We start from the raw sequence: 22,104 nt of genomic DNA, 5'->3' as shown, positions 1-22,104 counted from the left end.
AGCTCACACTTTGTCTATAAACTACATCTTTCATTCTGTATACAGATGATGGGTTTCTGTGGTTTTGTTCAAATCAGCTTTGATTATTCTGGCAGCAGCGCTGAAGTCAACCCCCTCCCATATCTGAGAGATCTGGAACTGCCTGGGGAACAACCTGAAGTATCGGCATGATGTGAAGACAGATGTCTGATTCGAACAGAGTCCCAGACTACAGACGGATGCTCTGTTGTAAGCGAGGATTGAGTGAGGGTTTGGTGCTGTCCAGCAGTATTGCTACTTAAACAACAGTCAGTATGAACCAGCAAAAGATCAGTGTTTGCCGTAACCTGCAGCTTCTCAGTGAAGCGGGTGAGATAGGAGAATGGTGACAGCTCAGGATTGGACAAAAACACTTCCTGTTTCTGACCTTTATGATCACCCTATGGAACAGCTGACACGCTTCTGATCCAAAACAGCTTTCAACAGCAACTCAGCTCTCGAAACAAGCAGCACGCAGACCAAGACTGCATGTCATTTCCAAGTTTAATAGCAGTGAGAACACAGTCTGTAGGGAGGAAGAATTTAGTGAGAGCAGTGTTTGGATGGATTCCTCCCAGTTAACAGCTGCGAACCGTCCATCCTGCGATGTTGGGCTTGTTGTTGAGGTCTCCTACAGACCTCTAGAGTGGCACACCAAGGTTGCTTCTGAATGAATGAAAGTCAAACTCAAACTAGGAGGGAAAAACATTTATCACAACTTCATTATAGAAAATCAAAGATTAGAAAAAGTGAGCCACATATGAGTTCCTAGTAAAGGTCCCAGCATGAGTCCCTGCTGCCTTTAATACTGGATGTTGCATACTGACATGACAGCTGAATGAAGAGTCTCTGGAAAACGACCGCTTTTATCTCCTCTGCTCTTCACCCTTTCGCCTCCCTCTTCTCTGCAGGGCGAGGTATGTGGATGAGGTAAAACAGACGGGTGCTGTGCTGAGGAGGAGGGGGCTGTGTCCTGTGATCGCAGAGAGGTTGAAGCATCAGCGCAGCTTGTTTTTAGACCTGCTCGACTGTGGGCCATGTTACTGGGCAGGTGGAGAGGAGAGGCTTCATTCCACAGTGACTGACAGAGGAATGAGCCGAAGTGCAGTGACTGTCAGTGCAGAAGTGAACGGCTCTGAGAACAGCTTCCACTGTCAGACAACAATGTAGAGTCCGCATCATCCTGTGTGTCCCTCTGGATCTGACAGAGGGAGTCATGCAGTGTTACTGCGATCTGCTCGGGCTGCTGCATCTTGTCCTTCTACATCTTTGCACAGTCTGCTGTCTGACCCTGGCTTCCGACCCCTCCTGGGATCAACCCCTGGAAGACTTCAACAATCACTCACTGCTGTGAATAGGAATATATTTGAAACTGATGTACTGTAGAGGTGCATTTTGTCCACTTGTAAATACAGTCTGTGAGCAACTAACCTTCCAGGACTGCTCTACTCCCTCTACACTTCAGCTGTTTTGGCCACCATGGCTCCCACACCATTGTGAAGTTTGCTGAACACCACAGTGGTGTTGGTTTGCCATCTCCAACAACGATGAGGCGGCCTACAGGATGAATTGACAGCATCTGGCATCGTGGTTGCCAGGACAACCACCTCCGCTGAACGTTTCCGCAAGGACCAAGAGCTGGTGGTGGACTTCAGAGAATGGGTCACGAACAGAAGAGACTCCAAGCCCATTATCATCAAATGGAGCTCCAGGGAGAGGGGCAGTCCTCAAGTATCTGGTGTCCACCTCCCTCAGACCTTGACATGGGCTCGCCCACATTCATCGGTCCAGACCAAACAGGTAGGCAGCGCCCTGTTATCACCTACGACCAAATGAGGACGTTCATGGGTCTCTCCACAGATCCTCAGGATTTTCTATTTAACAGGCGCTGTGGGAGAGCAATCCTCACACAGAACATGACATCGTGGTTCGGGAACAGCTGTGTGAAGACCAAAAAGCTCTCAGGATTGATCCGTACAGCAGAAACGCTGCTGCAGGATTTGCTATCCCCCCCCGCTTCAGGGACCCCTACACCAGGAGATTGCCGGACTAGAGCCGCGCAGATATGAAGGACCCGTCCATCCTGGCAACAAACTGTTCCACCTTCTGCAATTGTAGAAGGCGTTCCGCCTCTTCCGGGCAAAGGACCGCAGACTCAAAGAGGATCTTCATCCCAAGCCATCCGTGCCCTAACCACACACCACCCGCCCTCCTCTCACATCATCATAATTGACTGAGGACAGGACTCTCTTCCAGACACCTAAACCAAAGGCACAATGTACATTTCAATTCCTTTCATTTTAATATTTTTATCTGTCTATCCTGTAAAATAGTCAGATGTCTTATTCTCTTAATGTACAGAATTCACCTGCTTGCTGCTACTACTGCACATTCACCCAGTGTTATATTATTATATCTCTATATTATATCTATATATATACTATATTCTATATATATATATATCTTATCTATAGTACTCTATATAATATATATATAAATAATATATATTATCTTCTATATCTATCATGTTCTTCCCTACACCCCCCCCCCCCCCCCCCCCCCCCCCCCCCCCCCCCCCCCCCCCCCCCCCCCCCCCCCCCCCCCCCCCCCCCCCCTCCCCCCCCCCCCCCCCCCCCCCCCCCCCCCCCCCCCCCCCCCCCCCCCCCCCCCCCAAAAAAAAAAAATTTGCACCTGTCGAGGAGCGTTGTCAGGCTACATTCACTGTGTGTCTACATAATAACAGGATTCGTTTGATCTGATCGCTGCTGTGGTTGCTGTGCTGCACGTCTGCTTAGATAACAGATAGTAACCAGTGCGTTTACACGACTCAGTAATGCACTACACATTGTTATTGTTTACTTTGTGTCATCAATTATCTCTGTTAAATCACTGCGTTGATCAAACATAAATCATATAATCAAAGATAAATACTACAATATAGCGAATTAAAACCCCAAAGAGAGTATATTTAAAACACCCCTCCTGGTTAGGAAGGAACACAGCCCCGCCTTCCCTGCTCTGTACCGTCACATGCTTCATGACACAGAGAGCGCGGGGAGGTCGCACGATACCATCGCTGATTTTTCACGCATCGGCTTTTCCGCTGGAAAAATAAGCTATTAACTTGATACAATTGAGCCAAATATCCATTACCGGAGATACTGCATGGACCTTGTGAGACACGGACCTGATTCTATTATGTGAACATTTCGGACCTGAAACCATCTCGGTGAGTCAGAAACTGTTAGCTAACCTTGAAGCTAAAAAAGCTAACAGCAGTTTAACAGGGGAAATCTGGCACAATTCAATGTTGTCGATCTGCGCGGGGAGCGATGCAGTGGACAAGCATTCCCTTCCTGCGAGTTTTGACCAGATCCTCTCTGAGAGTTGAACAAGATTCCTCTCTGAGAGTTGGACATAGAAGTGTGCTGGTGAGTTAAACTGGGCAATGGCGCATCCGGCTAATTGACAAGCTAACTAGCCTAATTCTCATAACTCGCAGCTTTAACGCTGACCACGTTTTCACTGTGGGAGAAACACACGGGGTTTTCTCACGGGTCAGCCATTTTGAATCACTTCAGCTTGTGTGGTGATGATGTTCTCGTATTACCTTGTTGCATATGTCCCTTTCTTTTCACACTTCACCTTTAAAAGTGAAGCCTTGTGGTTCCTGGAAGGAAAAACACAACTTTTTCAAGTCTTTGTCCTGTTTTTATGATAAATGTAAGACTTTAATGTGAAACGTTCAGAGTTTTTTCTCTTTTTGTGTCTGTTTGAAGCTGCTTCAGAATCAGAAACTTTATTGTCATTGTCACAGGAACAACGAAATTAAGAATGGTCCCCGATCATTGCATCATCCCTAGCCATATCAAAATATAAATAAAACAATAAAATTCAATAAATAAAATAGAATACTTAAAATACTAATAAGATGTAACAGTAAAACATTCACATACATTCCCACACACATGCTTCAGACCTTGCATAGATTAACACAAGAGTGGCGTGATGGACATTTTTTTTGTAGTATTCAGATGTGTTATTGCAGTTGGATAACAGCTGTGTTTGAGTCTATTAGTCCTTGCTCTGATTGCCCTGTACCGTCTGCCTGAGGGCAACAGTTCGAACAGGGAGTGGCCAGGATGTGAGGTGTCTTTTATGATGTTTTGGGCCTTTTTAAAACAGTGGGCATTGTGTAGAACTTCCAGTGCAGGGAGAGGGCAGCCAGTGATCTTTTGGGCGGTGTTGATGATCCCTTGGAGTGCTTTCCTCTGAGCCCCTGTGCAGCTAGTGTACCAAATACATATGCAGTAAGTTAGAACACTCTCAATGGTCGCTCTGTAGAAGGACACCAGCAGTCTCTGTGTGATGTTATTCCTCCTGAGAATTCTCAGGAAGTACAGTCTCTGTTGGGCCTTTTTCAGCAGCTCGGAGGTGTTCACACTCCAGGAAAGGTTCTCCTCTATATTGACTCCCAGGAAGCGGAAGCTTGCCACCCTTTCTACACAGTCCCCATTTATGAATAGTGGTTGGATCTCTGCCTTTTTCCTTCTGAAGTCTATTATGAGTTCTTTGGTTTTTGAAGTGTTGAGGAGGAGGTTATTGGCCTTACACCATGACGTCAGCTGCTCCACCTCGTCTCTGTACGTAGACTCGTCTCCCTTGGAAATGAGCCCCACCACTGTGGTGTCGTCTGCAAATTTCACAAAGATGTTGCTGTGGTGGCGAGGAGTGCAGTCGTGTGTGTAGAGAGAGTAGAGCAGTGGACTGAGCACACAGCCCTGGGGTGAGCCAGTGCTGAGACTCAGGGCTGAGGATGTGTGATGGCCAACTCTGACTCTCTGTCTACGGCCCGAGAGGAAGCTATTGAACCACATGCAGGTGCTGTATGGAAGCCCCAGGTCTTGTAGCTTGGCCACCAGTTGGTGTGGAAGGATGGTGTTAAAAGCTGAGCAGTAATCCACGAAGAGCATCCGCACATAGCTACCATGCTCTTCCAGGTGTGTTAATGCAGCATGGAGTGCTGTGGCTACAGCGTCTTCAGTGGACCGGTTTGCTCTGTAGGCAAACTGATGTGGATCCAGGCTGCGGGGCAGGGCTGCTGTGATGTGTCTGCGGACCAGCTTATCAAAGCATTTCATTACCACTGGGGTGAGTGCCACCGGTCTGTAGTCATTCAGGCCGGTGATGTGGGGCTTCTTAGGCAAGGGGACTATGGTGGAGGACTTCAGGCAGAGTGGGACAGTCGCCTGTGCGAGGGATTTGGTGAAGATCCTGGTGAAGATCCCCGCCAGCTGTTCTGCACAATCCCTCAATATTCGACCTGGCACACCATCAGGACCCGCTGCCTTCCTCGGGTTAACAGCCTGCAGCATGCGCCTCACCTCGTGCTCTTCCAGAGTGAGGGTGGTGCTGCTATGGGTGGCGTGTTGCTGCTGTGGCTCCAATACCTCCGGTACCCTGGTCTCAAAGCGGGCGAAGAAGATATTCAGCTCCTCTGCCAGCTCCAGGTCACCGTCCGCAGCTCTGAGATTGATCTTATAGTTGGTTAGGTGCTGGATGCCTTGCCACACTTGCCGGCTGGTATTACTCTTCAGATGGTCCTCAATCCTCCTCCTATAGTCCCCCTTCGCCTCTCTGATGCCTCTCTTCAGGTTGGATCGGGCTGTGGTGTAGTGATCCCTGTTGCCAGACCTGAACGCAATGTTCCTCTCCTTCAGCAGCTGCCTGACCTCCCGGGTCATCCAGGGCTTTTGGTTGGGATAAGCCCGGATCCATTTGACTGCTGTAACAGTGTCTATGCAGTGTTTTATATAGCAGAGAACACTGTCTGTGAGCATTTCTAAGTCCTGATGTTCAAAGATATCCCAGTTAGTCCTGTCAAAACAGTCCTGCAGCTGCTGAGAGGCACCCTCTGGCCATATGGTAATATTCTTTGTGATGGTAGGAGCAGTTTTCTTGAGGGGGGCATATGCAGGGATTAGAAACAGTGACAAGGGGTCAGACTGACCCAGATGTGGCAAAGGTCTGGCCCTGTAGCCCATTTTAATGTTGGAATAAACTTTGTCCAGTTTGTTCCTGTTGGCTTCAGCTGTTTGGAGTTTCCATTTTCTGATTCTGAACCTTCTTCAGCTCTGAACAGATGATGAAACACTGAATGATTTCAAGCTCACACTTTGTCTAATAAACTTACATCTTTCATTCTTTATACAGATTGAGTCTCTGTGGTTTGTCAGAGATCAGCTGTGATTATCTGGCAGCAGCACTGAAGTCCAACCCCTCCCATCTGAGACAGCTGGACCTGAGCTCCAACAACAACCTGCAGGATTCAGGAGTGAAGCATCTGTGTGGTTTCCTGGAGAGTCCAGGATGTGGACTTGAAACTCTGAGGTCAGTCAGCATGTTTTAGTTGTGCTGAGATGAATATGATGTGAAAGTTGTGCTGACACTAAACTGCAGACATCAGGCTGATATTATACTGATCCACACTGAGGATCTTCATGGTAAAGTCTGTTTTCTTCTTCTCTGGTTTAGTCCATTGACTGCAGCAGAACAATGTTCACATTTCAAACCTTCAAAGAAGAAGAAAAATCCTCCACTGGATAATTCACTGTGAAACTCTCCAACTCGTCATTCCACCTTAAAGTCTGTCTGACACTGAAATCCAAAGCAAAATGTGCGTTTGCTTTACAGACAGCAGTCCAACACAAACATACACACATCATCCAAAACACAGTCCAACATCCAAATCTCCTCCACTGCCAGCATGAATGATGGGAAAGAGAAGGAGGAACACTCTGACATTCAGGGTTAGAATGAGTTTCATGAAGCAGACTGTGAAGATCAAAGCTGCATTAGAAAGCTTACATGAATGAATGAGTGGACAGAAGTGGACAGAGATCATCTGAAGCACTTCAAAGGCTTTAAATCAGCACATTTCTCTTTATTCTTTATCAACTCTGTTAGTTTCTCTCAGTTTTATGTGGAATGAAGCTAACAGCAGGCTAATAAGATGCTGACCAATAGGTTTCTATTAAAGGTTGTAATTTGTATATGAAAAAGTGCTTTGGCTCAGCAGGGATCAGCTTACAGGTAGAATACAGCTGCTGGATGGGATTAGCATGTCATAGCTATCTACCAAACTGCTAACTGGGGGATTTCAGGCCATCTATGGATCATTTTTGCTAACTGTTTATTCAGCTTAGGCTCACAGGGCTGCAGCCTGTGCCCTAGCTGTCATAGGGCAAGAGGCGTGGTCCACCTGCACAGGTGAGCAGTCCATCACAGGGCCAACAGAGAGAGACAGAGAAGCACTCTCTCACATCCACACCTACAGCCAATTTAGAAGCACCAATGAACCTAAGCAGCATTTCATTGGACTGTGGGAGAACATCCAACCTCCACAGAAAGGCCAACAAGCTTCAACCTACAACCTTCTTGCTTTAAGGCACTAGTGCTAACCACTTTTCCCCATTTCAGCCCAAATCCTGCATCTTCCTGTTTCTGACTCCAGGCCAGCTCCACTAACACTTTCTCATCAGACACTGCCACCTAGTGGAGGAAGTCTTAGTTCCATTTGAAGCTTCAGATTACAGTTAGTTCCTTTACAAAGAGGTGGAGGTGGTGGGGCCACAGCACCATCATCACTGAGTGCCATAGGACACTTAACCTTGGTTTCCATATGCTGGGAACTTCCTGTTGTTCCAAGGAGGACTGGAAAATGTGTGAAAATCTCCCAGTCAGTTCCTCACAGCACACTTCAATCATTTCCCTCCCACAGCATCAGGACCAGGGCTTTTTCTCTCTTTGGTCCCACTAAGAGATTTCCACACAAATACCTCATCAGTGGGACTCTCAGAGCTACCAGCCCTTTGCTACAATCACAAAGCTCTTCATTGAAATCAATGATATCAAAGCTGGAATCCAATGAGTCCAAGTCTTCTGCTGATTCAGCATCACATTCATCTTTGCTCCTTGTTCTGCATCCCCACCATGGACTTCATTCCTTTCCAAGCCAGCCTTGAGTGTCCTTTATTCAGCTCATCCTCTGCTTTACTTTTACACCTGATTTTAGCTGCTTTATCTCTCTTTCAACAAGTTTCTGTGCCTCAATCTTTTTCTTCTCTCCCTCATAACAAGACAGCTTCTTCTGCCTGAGAACATGTTGGAGTGATTTACTAATCCAGGGCTGCTTATTGGGGAAAATACTTCCTGTTTCCAAAGTAATCCCCATTTTTCCCAGAAAGAAATGTAAGTAGAAATCGATGATCTAAGTGAGAACATGAGCCTTTAAAAAGTCCCAGTGGGTGCAGTCAAAGCAGTCCCTCAGTCCCAGTATAGAGTCTTTGGTCCAGACTGGAACAACTGTGTGCCCAGTTTGAGCTCTCTTCAGTGCTGTGACCTGACAGACCCAGAGGGGCCATCACATCACATTTAGAAGCTCCCCTAATGGAGCCACAACACATGTCCAACACTTAGTCTGTCTTGTTGGACCAACTGGAAGAAATGATTCAAGGAAATCAAGGGTAGGTAAAAAAAAGGTGGCAGCAACAAGCTTTTTCCTGTGAAACATGAACTGTTCCTCGAAGAGAAGCACAACTTCAGCCTCAGTGTCTTTATTAGATGTTCAATGTGTGGCTTATAGGAACGACTGTCATCAACCACAATACCGAGGTATGTGTACGAGGCCACAGTTTCAATAGAAATACTTTGAGCAGATACAGGAGAAGGAAATAAAGCCGGACCCTCTTTCTGTTTGTGAACAACATGACTTTGGTATTTTTCTACATTTAAAGCCAGTCTGAGCCAGCTGAGACTGAATACTATCAACAGCTGCTGTAATGGTTTGAAAACTATGTTGATGGTATAAAATGAACAGATGCATCTAGATTTTGTGCCACACCGTTGACATAAGTAGCCCAGGACAGAACCCTGTGCACTCGTTTAGTGACATTTAAAAAGCTGTAAGAGAGACCATTGAGCTGAACGCACTGCTGATGTCCAAAAGAACATTAGAGAACCAGCCAGCTGCTCGGTCTGAAAGGCCTATTTCCAGTAATCTATGACATAAAATGCTGTGGTCAGCAGCTCAGCTCATAAAACCAAGGGACTGGGAGCAGCTGTTACTGAGTGTTGCTGGAGTTCCTGTGCTGTTAGATCCTCATCCTCTCCACGCAACTTGGAAGTAGGTGAAGTTGTGCCAGAAGATTTTTTGTTGTGGTCAACAGTGTCAAAGGCTTTTGATAGATCAATAAAAAGAGCTGCACAGTAGTTCTTTGCATCCAGCGCTTCATAGACGTCTTTGAGAACTTTTATCAAAGCAGTTTCCTAAAACCAGACTGGAAGGGAGATAAAATCATATTTTCATCCAGATAACTTTGAAGTTGATTATTTACCAGCCTTTGAAGAACAGTCACAGAACAGAGATTCAAATCTCCAAACTCCAACTGGCTGCATTAGGACATATAGTCTGAAACTCTGCACAGTTTCCTGTTTGAAGCTGCTTCCTGTTGGCTTCAGCTGTTTGGAGTTTCCATTTTCTAAACTTCTACATTCTGAACCTTCTTCAGCTCTGAACAGATGATGAAACACTGAATGATTTCAAGCTCACACTTTGTCTAATAAACTTACATCTTTCATTCTTTATACAGATTGAGGGGCTGTGGTTTGTCAGAGATCAGCTGTGATTATCTGGCAGCAGCACTGAAGTCCAACCCCTCCCATCTGAGACAGCTGGACCTGAACAACAACAAGCTGCAGGATTCAGGAGTGAAGCATCTGTGTGGTTTCCTGGAGAGTCCAGCATGTGGACTTGAAACTCTGAGGTCAGTCAGCATGTTTTAGTTGTGCTGAGATGAATATGATGTGAAAGTTGTGCTGACACTAAACTGCAGACATCAGGCTGATATTATACTGATCCACACTGAGGATCTTCATGGTAAAGTCTGTTTTCTTCTTCTCTGGTTTAGTCCATTGACTACAGCAGAACAAGGTTCACATTTCAAACCTTGAAAGAAGAAGAAAAATCCTCCACTGGATAATTCACTGTGAAACTCTCCAACTCGTCATTCCACCTTAAAGTCTGTCTGACACTGAAATCCAAAGCAAAATGTGCGTTTGCTTTACAGACAGCAGTCCAACACAAACATACACACATCATCCAAAACACAGTCCAACATCCAAATCTCCTCCACTGCCAGCATGAATGATGGGAAAGAGAAGGAGGAACACTCTGACATTCAGTCTCTAGGACTTTGAGCACATCTGTGGCTGATGGTATGGGTATTGACTGTGATCCTGTGCACATAGCTCTGGTTACCTTCTCTGTCTAGGTGGGGATTACCAGAACCAATAATACTCCATCCTAGTAGGGTTCTTTTTGCGAAAGGTTCGTTCATTTTGCCTGTGACTATCTCTAGGGGGGCTAGTGCTGATGGGCAGTCATAACCAATCAATAGACCTACTTCACAGTTCTGCAATGGCTGTAACTTGTCAGCTAAGCCTTCAAGGTGTGGCCACTGTAGTGCAGTTTCCTTGGTAGGGATATGAGACTTGTCAACTGGGATAAAGTCACGAGTAGGGATGGGTATCGTTTAGGTTTTATCCGATACCGGTGCCAAACCGGTACTTTTGAAACGGTGCCGGTGCTTAAACGGTGCTCGAACCGGTGCTCGAACCGGTGCTTAAAGTATGGAGAACACAAAATTGGCCCAAAAACCTCTCATGTTCAGCTGTTTTTTTGTAAAAAGATAACAATGTTAGCCTTTTCTGCAGCTATGGGGCATATATGGTATCACTCTTGGCTGGAAGCAGTGCTTAAACAATGGAAAAAACACAAACTTTGTCCAAAAACCTCTCATGTTTAGCTATTTTCCACTTTTTCTTTGGTCATTTTAGCCTTTTTGGCCAGGGTGAAGGGAGTATCTGCCATCAAACAAGAAGACAGCTGCATGTAGCTATGATGATGTTTGCTAGTTCACCTTACATGCATTAATGTAATAACGTGGTTAGCCTACTCAACGTAAATTACACACGAACAACATTAAGCTACACACGCAGAGAAGAACGGCTGCTGCTGCATCATCATCCTCATCATTTCTGCTACACTGGCAGGGCTAGGGGCCAGGACTCTATTCTTCGGGTTTTTGGGGGATGTTGCTCGGGTCCGATAACCTGGCAACCCACCCGCAGTAGATGTGCTCGGTGTGAGGTCTCGCAGCAAGCTATAAAATATGGCGCATTTCTCGGCTTTTAAAAAAAACGCTATGTGTCGCCAGGTGTTTCATCAGATTCGAGGAGTTTGACAGTATCACAGTATCAGCTTAAAGCACTTGTTGCAGGCTGCTGAGTTTGCATATTTTGCTATGAAGTACAGCCAGACTTTGAGCGCTTCGCTTTGGGCATTTTTAATCTGTAGTCTGCTCTAAAAGAACATACGTACCTGGACCCGCCTACTATCCTCGGAAACGTAAAATGATTGGCTAGAATATAAAGTGTATCACAGCTCAGGAAAAAAAAAAGCACCGAAATAAAGCACCGAAATGTGCGCTGCTTTTCGGTCTGGTTACTACCGTTTATGTCAGAACCGGTGCCATGATGGCACCGGATACCGGTACCCATCCCTAGTCACGAGAGTAGGCTTGTTCTATACGGACACAAGTCTCAGAGTCAAACCCATGGTAAGTTGTTGGCAAGTTTACTTGCAACAACCGTGTTGACGGAAGTCATGGTGCTAAGCTTTAACTGCACTGGTTGGGTGTCTACATTTAGTTCTGAGGCCAAATCCTCTAAAATAAAGGATGAGTCACTCTGGGTGTCAAGCAGGGCATATGTAAGTATTTCTTTCTCAGGCTCAGATGCAACTGACACAAATACTGGTACTATGCTGGATGTGGAAGATGTTTTCCTTGTTAGTGCATGAGTCATAACATTATGCACTTCCTTGTTTGCACCTTCATCTGGGGATTTAGAATCCTCAGTTTTCCTTTCTTTAGGTTCATTCACTCTTTCTGTGTGTAGACAGGTGGGGTGACGCCGACCACACTTACTACAGGAGTGACGTACTCTGCCTTCTTTGGTTACATGACCCCTTCTCAAACACCCAAAGCAGAGATGATTTTCTTGAATGAAAGCTTTCTTGTCATCACTAGTTTTCGCTGCAAAAGCGGGACACTTAGCTATGCCGTGCGATCCTTCTTTGCAAAACAAACATGGGGGGTTAGGTCTAGAAATAGATACTGGGATTGGTGGAGACTTTGGTTGGATGGTAGTACTGAGTGCCTTCGCTCTTTTAACGTGCCGCTCTTCTGATGCCCTTTCGCTCATTAGGAATGGTGAGGCAACAGGAATACAAACTTTACTTTAACTTCATTTTGTATGAACTTTGTGAAAGCGAGCGAAGTTGGGGTAGTCTTGGCTTTTGTCTAGCTCCTCCACCACAATGCGGCTCCATCTCTGTACTATCCACTCAGGCAGTTTTCTTAGAAGCTTGTGGTTTTCCTCACAATCATTAAGGATATCTAGGCCTTTGAGTTGAGGGACAGCCTCTGCACAGCTTTGGAGAAAATTTGCAAACTCCCTCAGTGCTTTAGGATCATTTGCAGCTATTTTAGGCCATTTTGTGAGTTTAGCCCTAAAGGCTCTTTGGATAACAAATGGGCTGCCATACCTTTCCTCTAGAACGCTCCAAATGCCTGCGTATGGCTGCTCACTGTTGCAGAAGAAATATCCCTCTACTGCCTTTCGTGCTTCACCTGCAAGATAGCTCTTTAGATACAACATTTTCTCACACACAGGTAAAGGTTTGTCACCAATTAGTGCCATAAAAGATACCTTCGAATCCATAAACTTTAGGGGGTCACCACTAAAGATGGTGGGCTCAGGTACAGGAAGCCTGTTTAGGGTAAGAGAGCTGGCAAGGGCTTGAACTAAGCTAAGTTCTTCACATTCTGGAGTTGTATTGTGAGGTCTAAATGTCGGTGCTCATGGATTTAAAGAGAGCCGTGGTGTGCTGTTGGGGAGATTTGTGGAATTTTCTAAGTTGTAGCAGGACACTTGATCATAGCTTTCAATGTCATTTTGAGCGCTAAGGGCTCTTACTCGTGCAGCTGCTACTTTCACTTCACTGTCTGCCTTTAACTGTTGAAGTTTAGTCTTTTGCTCCTCCAACTTTGCCTTTGTTTCCACTTCCTTTATTTTCCACTCATTTTCCATTTGGCTGATCTTGGTTTCCTGTGCCAATATTTCTTGTGTGGCCTTTGCTTGTTCCACTTTGGCTGCAAGTTCAGCTTCTGCTTCCACCTTACGACTGCCAGTAGAATCTGCCTTTGATCGTATGACTGAACCCTCTGGGAACGACGTTTCAGTTTTTGTATCACCAAACACAGAACGATAGTCCCTTTTGTTCAACATCACTCGTACTCTTTCCTTTTCAAGGCGATCGTTAAAGAGCTGATCGATATTTTCCTGTCGTTTAGCAATAACTTCACAAATGTCAGTTGTAAGCACTGCACAAGCGTCCATTCGCTTAACAATGTCTGGCGTCATGGATTGGCTGCGGCGAATGGGTTCATAATGCTGTTGTACTACAGCGTGCTTGTCTCTTATGTCATGACTGGCATTATTTAGCTCTTCAGGTGAGCAGAAAGTTTTCAGCTTTGTTCTGATCTCTTTAGCTGCCTTCTTCCAAGTGTCATAAGCTTTGTTAAATGCCTTCTCATTTTTCTTTGCCTCATATTCCTGCATTTCTTTACCTTTTTCAGTTAAATGCCTTTCACAATTGCTGGATCTTACTCCTTGTTGCTCTGAGTCGTCGGCTTCTTCAGCAGGGTTCAACATTTTGTTACTGTAATGTGTATGTTGCTCTATGCGATAATGTCTGGACTTAAACTTAAGTGAGTGTTACTTCAACGTTTTGGAAACAAAGCTCACATCAGACGTTTACATCACATAAATAAACAGATTAGCACCCACATATTAGACAAATTGTAACTGTAAATACTGCTGATATACCATAACGTTACTTTCAAGAAGAATAAACCCATACAATTTAACGATTGATATTACTTAGTGCTATGCAGTATACCTTTAAGGCTGTAACCACAAAAATATTTAAGGCAAGTAACTCTGAATTAGTGTGCAGACATTTTAACTTTGTTATCAGCAAAGTCCTTAATGGGCATAATACCTGCACCTTTGTAAAGTGACCATCAGAGTTCAAAGTGGAGATAGGCAACGAAGCAATGATGATCTTGACTGATGTAAAAATCTCTCACAGCTGACACACGGACCTAGCTCAACAGGCACTGGCTGCACTCATCTGGCATGGGAGCTAGCAAGTAGCCTTCACTCAGCGATCGAGTTTTCACTGTAGCAGTCCCCCGGACCAAGGAAGAACTAGAGAGAGCCTCGACGGGTGCAATAATTTTTACTTCGAGATTCATTCAGAATCTAACAGTGCTGAGGTGCGCCAATGCACCGTGAAAACTAAACAGAAACACAAAATACATTTTCTTAGACGCTTATTACAAATATGAACTCAAATAAAGCAGAAAATACAACAAAATATCAACTAAGCAATCAAATACAACTTAAAACAAGTACCTCGCTGTGCATTCCAAGGGCTGCAAATTGTTAATTTAGCTAGAGTCCGGTACCACTCTGCTTCACGCTTCATTGAGAGCTGCCTACTGGCACATGTGCGCCACAAAAACTGGTCTGAGCTGGAAGTGCAGCTTGTCGCTAACTAAGCAACAGAGCCTTCTACTGGACACTACGCGTAGTTGTTCAGGCTTAGATCAATAAACAAAACTGGACCTTTACAATCATATTTCCTCATAACCCTCTTTTGTCTGACCATTTGATCCCATTTGAATTTGCAATAAAGGATCCACAGAGTTTGGTGACAATAATGACAGTAGATGTTTGTGTGAAAGTGCTGGACGCAAATTAGTGTGTGATGTTCTTTCAGTGTTGCACTTTGTAGACGCTCCCTGAGCACTGGTCTCACAGCCAGCTGCACATAGAGACCAGTGTTGTTAGTCCAGGTCAGAAGATGACTTGTTGGAATGAAAATGAGCTTGTAGTTTGTCTGCTTTAATAATGTGACTGGAAAAAGGTGTTGGACTTCAAATATGTCCATTTCTTTCACACTTCACCTTTAAAAGTGAAGCCTTGTGGTTCCTGGAAGGAAAAACACGACTTTTTCAAGTCTTTGTCCTGTTTTTATGATAAATGTACGACTTTAATGTGAAACATTCAGAGTTTTTTCTCTTGTTGTGTTTGTTGGAAGCTGCTTCCTGTTGGCTTCAGCTGTTTGGAGTTTCCATTTTCTAAACTTCTACATTCTGAACCTTCTTCAGCTCTGAACAGATGATGGAACACTGAATGATTTCAAGCTCACATTTTGTCTAATAAACTTACATCTTTCATTCTTTATACAGATTGATGGACTGTGGTTTGTCAAAGATCAGCTGTGATTATCTGGCAGCAGCACTGAAGTCCAACCCGTCCCATCTGAGACAGCTGGACCTGAGCATCAACAACAAGCTGCAGGATTCAGGAGTGAAGCATCTGTGTGGTTTCCTGGAGAGTCCAGGATGTGGACTTGAAACTCTGAGGTCAGTCAGCATGTTTTAGTTGTGCTGAGATGAATATGATGTGAAAGTTGTGCTGACACTAAACTGCAGATATCAGGCTGATATTATACTGATCCACACTGAGGATCTTCATGGTAAAGTCTGTTTTCTTCTTCTCTGGTTTAGTCCATTGACTGCAGCAGAACAATGTTCACATTTCAAACCTTGAAAGAAGAAGAAAAATCCTCCACTGGATAATTCACTGTGAAACTCTCCAACTCGTCATTCCACCTTAAAGTCTGTCTGACACTGAAATCCAAAGCAAAATGTGCGTTTGCTTTACAGACAGCAGTCCAACACAAACATACACACATCATCCAAAACACAGTCCAACATCCAAATCTCCTCCACTGCCAGCATAAATGATGGGAAAGAGAAGGAGGAACACTCTGACATTCAGGGTTAGAATGAGTTTCATGAAGCAGACTGTGAAGATCAAAGCTGCATTAGAAAGCTTACATGAATGAATGAGTGGACAGAAGTGGACAGAGATCATCTGAAGCACTTCAAAGGCTTTAAATCAGCACATTTCTCTTTATTCTTTATCAACTCTGTTAGTTTCTCTCAGTTTTCTGTGGAATGAAGCTAACAGCAGGCTAATAAGATGCTGACCAATAGGTTTCTATTAAAGGTTGTAATTTGTATATGAAAAAGTGCTTTGGCTCAGCAGGGATCAGCTTACAGGTAGAATACAGCTGCTGGATGGGATTAGCATGTCATAGCTATCTACCAAACTGCTAACTGGGGGATTTCAGGCCATCTATGGATCATTTTTGCTAACTGTTTATTCAGCTTAGGCTCACAGGGCTGCAGCCTGTGCCCTAGCTGTCATAGGGCAAGAGGCGTGGTCCACCTGCACAGGTGAGCAGTCCATCACAGGGCCAACAGAGAGACAGAGAAGCACTCTCTCACATCCACACCTACAGCCAATTTAGAAGCACCAATGAACCTAAGCAGCATTTCATTGGACTGTGGGAGAACATCCAACCTCCACAGAAAGGCCAACAAGCTTCAACCTACAACCTTCTTGCTTTAAGGCACTAGTGCGAACCACTTTTCCCCATTTCAGCCCAAATCCTGCATCTTCCTGTTTCTGACTCCAGGCCAGCTCCACTAACACTTTCTCATCAGACACTGCCACCTAGTGGAGGAAGTCTTAGTTCCATTTGAAGCTTCAGATGACAGTTAGTTCCTTTACAAAGAGGTGGAGGTGGTGGGGCCACAGCACCATCATCACTGAGTGCCATAGGACACTTAACCTTTGTTTCCATATGCTGGGAACTTCCTGTTGTTCCAAGGAGGACTGGAAAATGTGTGAAAACCTCCCAGTCAGTTCCTCACAGCACACTTCAATCATTTCCCTCCCACAGCATCAGGACCAGGGCTTTTTCTCTCTTTGGTCCCACTAAGAGATTTCCACACAAACACCTCATCAGTGGGACTCTCAGAGCTACCAGCCCTTTGCTACAATCACAAAGCTCTTCATTGAAATCAATGATATCAAAGCTGGAATCAAATGAGTCCAAGTCTTCTGCTGATTCAGCATCACATTCATCTTTGCTCCTTGTTCTGCATCCCCACCATGGACTTCATTCCTTTCCAAGCCAGCCTTGAGTGTCCTTTATTCAGCTCATCCTCTGCTTTACTTTTACACCTGATTTTAGCTGCTTTATCTCTCTTTCAACAAGTTTCTGTGCCTCAATCTTTTTCTTCTCTCCCTCATAACAAGACAGCTTCTTCTGCCTGAGAACATGTTGGAGTGATTTACTAATCCAGGGCTGCTTATTGGGGAAAATACTTCCTGTTTCCAAAGTAATCCCCATTTTTCCCAGAAAGAAATGTAAGTAGAAATCGATGATCTAAGTGAGAACATGAGCCTTTAAAAAGTCCCAGTGGGTGCAGTCAAAGCAGTCCCTCAGTCCCAGTATAGAGTCTTTGGTCCAGACTGGAACAACTGTGTGCCCAGTTTGAGCTCTCTTCAGTCCTGTGACCTGACAGACCCAGAGGGGCCATCACATCACATTTAGAAGCTCCCCTAATGGAGCCACAACACATGTCCAATACTTAGTCTGTCTTGTTGGACCAACTGGAAGAAATGATTCAAGGACTTAGTCACAGAACAGAGATTCAAATCTCCAAAATCCAACTGGCTGCATCAGGACATATAGTCTGAAACTCTGCACAGTTTCCTGTTTGAAGCTGCTTCCTGTTGGCTTCAGCTGTTTGGAGTTTCCATTTTCTAAACTTCTACATTCTGAACCTTCTTCAGCTCTGAACAGATGATGAAACACTGAATGATTTCAAGCTCACACTTTGTCTAATAAACTTACATCTTTCATTCTTTATACAGATTGAGTTTCTGTGGTTTGTCAAAGATCAGCTGTGATTATCTGGCAGCAGCACTGAAGTCCAACCCCTCCCATCTGAGAGAGCTGGACCTGAGAGGAAACAACCTGAAGGATCCAGATGTGAAGCAGCTGTCTGATCTTCAGCAGAGTCCAGACTACAGACTGGAGACTCTGGAGTAAGTAGAGTGATGGAGTGAGTGGGTGGTGCTGTCAGCAGTATTGTACTAAACACAGTCAGTATGAAACAAAGATCCAGTGTTTCCTGTAAAGCTGCAGCTTCTCAGTGAAGCTGTGAGAGGAGAATGGTGACAGGCTTCAGGATTGGACACAAACACTTCCTGTTTCTGACCTTTATGGTCACCATAGTAACAGCTGACACGCTCTGATCAAACGCTGTCAACAGCCAATCAGCTCTCTGAACAAAGCAGCACGCAGACCAATGACTGCATTCATTTCCAAGTTTAAAGCAGTGAAGAACACAGTCTGTAGGTGAGGAAGAATTTAGTGAGAGCAGATGTTTGGATGGAATTCCTCCAGTTAACAGCTGGAACCGTCCATCTGGATTGTTGGGCTTGTTGTGGGGTTCCTACAGAGCTCAGAGTGGACACACCAAGGTTCTTCTAATGAATGAAAGTCCAAACTCAAACTAGGAGGGAAAAACATTTTCATCAACTTCAATAAAAATCCAAAGATTAGAAAAAGTGAAGCAACAATGAGTCCTAGTACAGTCCCAGCACTGAAGTCCCTGCTGCTCTTTATACTGGATGTGCTGCATCACTGACTGACAGCTGATGAAGAGTCTCTGGAAACACTCGTTTATCTCCTCTGCTCTTCCTTCTTCTCTCTGCAGGTGAGCTGATGATGGTAAACAGGACGGTGTGTGTGCTGAGAGAGGAGGAGCTGTGTCCTGATGATCCAGAGAGGTTGAAGCAGCAGCAGCTTGTGTGTAGAGACGCTCTGACTGGGCCATGTTACTGGGAGGTGGAGAGGAGAGCTTCATCCAGCAGTGACTGACAGAGGAATGAGAAGAAGTGCAGATGACTGTCAGTGCTGCAGAGTGAACTGCTCTGAGAACAGCTCCACTGTCAGACACAATGTAGAGTCCAGCATCATCCCTGTGTGTCCCTCTGGATCTGACAGAGGATCATCAGTGTATCTGGACTGCTCTGCTGCTGCTCTGTCCTTCTACAGTCTCTGCACAGTCTCTGTCTGACTCTGGCTTCAGACCCTCCTGGATCAAACTCACCTGGAAAGACTTTCAAACATCACTCAATAGATTTGAATACAGAATATATTTGATATATACTGTAGATGTACTGTAGAGTTGCAGTTTGTCACTTGTAAATACAGTCTGTGAGCAGCTATGAGCTGAAAGATCTTTCTAGAAACACGAAATGTTTTCACTCTTCTGTTGCTTTTTCATATATTTCCACAACATTAATATTGATCCCACCTGTCTCACCTGTTTCATGCTTTTATACATAATAACAGGACACGTGTGATCTGAGCGCTGCTGTGGTTGCTGTGCTGCACGTCTTCATTTAGATAACAGAGACATCTAGTGGTTCAGAGGGAGAACTGCAGGAGGTGGAGCTGTGTTTTAGCATGGAAAACTTTTTATCTTTTAGGCGCAGATACAAATATGACAAGTATCAGTGTGAGATACAAAAGGTCACATCAGTCAGCAGAGGGAACAGTGATCACACAGCAATGTAAGAATAGAAACATAACAGTGAATCTGGACATGTATACAGATGGAAGCAAACAAACAGGATGTAACACTACATTAAAGCCACAAATGGAAGAAAACAAAGCCAAAGGAAAATATATTTGATCTCAGGAATCCAAATCAGATGCTTTAGAGCAGGGGTCGGCAACCCTGGGCACGCGTGTCACAGCTGCCACGTGAAGGGTTAACTGATGGCACGACCATAGCTGGACTGGCCATCGGGCATACTGATGGTGATTTTTCGTTTTTAATGGGCCGATGATGTTTTTTTTATTTTTTTGTAACGGTATAAACGATGGAAGGTGGTGGATTGGCCGGATGCTGGTCGATGTGTAAAAATAAGTCCGTTATCCCAGGAGGAGGAGAGACCCAAGGCAGTGACCGGGGTCACCCAGACCCCCTGACAATTTCTCAAAACTAAGTAGGCCTACACACCAGGGTTTGGACATGTGTGGACCCAAACTATACTTAAACTTTACCCTTTTTTGTGTGTCACCAAATACACTTTAATATCTTCTAGACAAGAATGTAGTGGCATAATCTTTAACCTCCTAAGACCCGAACTCCTCCGTGGCATTCATTTTTAATTTCTCTTTGATATTTGGGCTGATTGGGACCTGATGAATGTAAAAACAAAGAATTACCAGATTTTTTTTTTTTAACAAATTTTTGTTTCTGAGAAAAATGAGAGCCACATATGAGGATATTGGTCTAAAATTTTGATAGCACAGTGGCAGTATAACATCCTCGTAAGTGGATATCAGGCCCTTGTAGAGCAAAATTTAGTATTTTGGTCTAAACAACCCAAAATGTGATGTCCACATATGTGGACGCCAGGTCCTAGGAGGTTAAATATCTGCTCACTTTGTCAAAATGAACCTAATCATCTCTGATGAGTTCAGTGATGTCTGCCAGCTCACCTTGCAAGTGGTCGAGCTCATACCGCCGACAACGCGGTCTGACGAGCATTCTTTTTCTTTTTTGCCGATGCCCGTGATGCCGCCCCCCACCACGATGCCGCCCCGGGCAACCGCCCGTGTCGCCCGGATCTAAAACCGCTACTGGACCCAGATAGACTGCAGGTCATAACTTCTTACCTGAAGTTCAGTTCACCTGACACTCGGACTGGCAGCCGCCTCGGGTCTCTGCTCCTCCTGCCTCCCCTTTCCCTCATCCACCTGCTGGCCTCCACCACTTACTAATGTTACTGAATCTGTGGAAGCTCCGCCATATCCACCACCAAACAACTGAGTTATTTTTACACACCGGCCAGCATCTGGCCAGTCCACCATCTTTCATTGTTTGTGCCGTTACAAAAAATAAATAAATAAATAAATCATCGTGCCATCAGTTAACCCTTCACGTGCCAGCTGTGGCACGCGTGCCCAGGGTTGCCGACCCCTGCTCTACATGTTTAAAGGTGTCCAGTCCTGAGACACTGGGGGTGGAAACCGCTGTGATGTCATTGGACTGTCACAAAGACAGAAGTGCATGAAGTGAGCAGTCAAGGAGCCGCTGATGTTTTGGATTCAACAGTTTAGCATTTGAAAGGTTGACACAGACACATTTCCACATAGAAAGCTGAATTTGTCATATGCCACAGTGAACTCACTGTTCAGGGTTTTTCAGGAAGCTTCTTAACTGCCTCTGCTGCCAAACAAGCAGCTGATGTCCTTGAGAAGAAGCTGAAGAAGTCTTCAACAACAAATACAGGAAGTGGACTTTCAAATACTAGATTCACTTTAGACTCACAGAGAAATGACTAAACTAGCTGTGTTTGTCTCCTTTGACTATATGAAAGTTCAGTGTGTGTCTGTACACAGACTGTTGTGTTGTACTATCATTCAGTTGTCTGCTGTGTGATGAATGTTTTCAAGTGTCTGCATCTCAGTGTAGATGAGGCTGGAGGTCATGGGAGGCCACCATAGCAGTCTCTTCAAAATCATGACATCATCATAAATGCTGCTGGACTGTCTGATGGGCTGACGGTGAAAAAGCCGTCAGGAAGGAAACAGAAGACATTTCAGAGGCTGCAGGCAGATTTCTTTGATTTGGGGGCCTTTTTCAGCTTTATTGGACAGAGCAGTGAAGATAAGTGACAGCAAAGCAGAGGGAGAGAGAAAGGGGACGTGGCCCGGGTCAGAATCAAACCAGGCCAGCTGCTCTCCACCTCGTGGCACATGGTCACCTGCTCATCCTAGTGAGCTCCACCAGCAGCCCTTTCACACACTTTACACTGTCAAACACTGTGTGTGGACCTCAGCTAACAACAGGCTACATTTACGTCTGGACTACATGCTTTTATATTGAGGGGATTTTTCACTGTTTTTATTCCATCAGCAGCTCAACATCATGAGCAGCTTTGACATAAAGA

At 44.9% G+C, this 22,104-nt stretch overlaps 1 long non-coding RNA gene across 1 annotated transcript; it reads left to right on the top strand.

Moving 5' to 3' along the window:
* Positions 1 to 6,361: 6,361 nt before the first annotated feature.
* On the top strand, positions 6,362 to 8,478 carry LOC120737805. The gene is made up of 2 exons (XR_005696839.1): positions 6,362 to 6,408; positions 6,553 to 8,478. It is a non-coding gene; the product is annotated as an uncharacterized LOC120737805 (long non-coding RNA).
* The last annotated feature ends 13,626 nt before the right edge of the window (positions 8,479 to 22,104 follow it).

This window comes from Simochromis diagramma, unplaced genomic scaffold (genome assembly GCF_900408965.1).
Source record: "Simochromis diagramma unplaced genomic scaffold, fSimDia1.1 OVJJ01000096.1, whole genome shotgun sequence".
Lineage (NCBI taxonomy): Eukaryota > Metazoa > Chordata > Actinopteri > Cichliformes > Cichlidae > Simochromis > Simochromis diagramma.
Note: the sequence above shows the minus strand (reverse complement) of the source record. Positions and strands in the feature narration are given on the sequence as shown.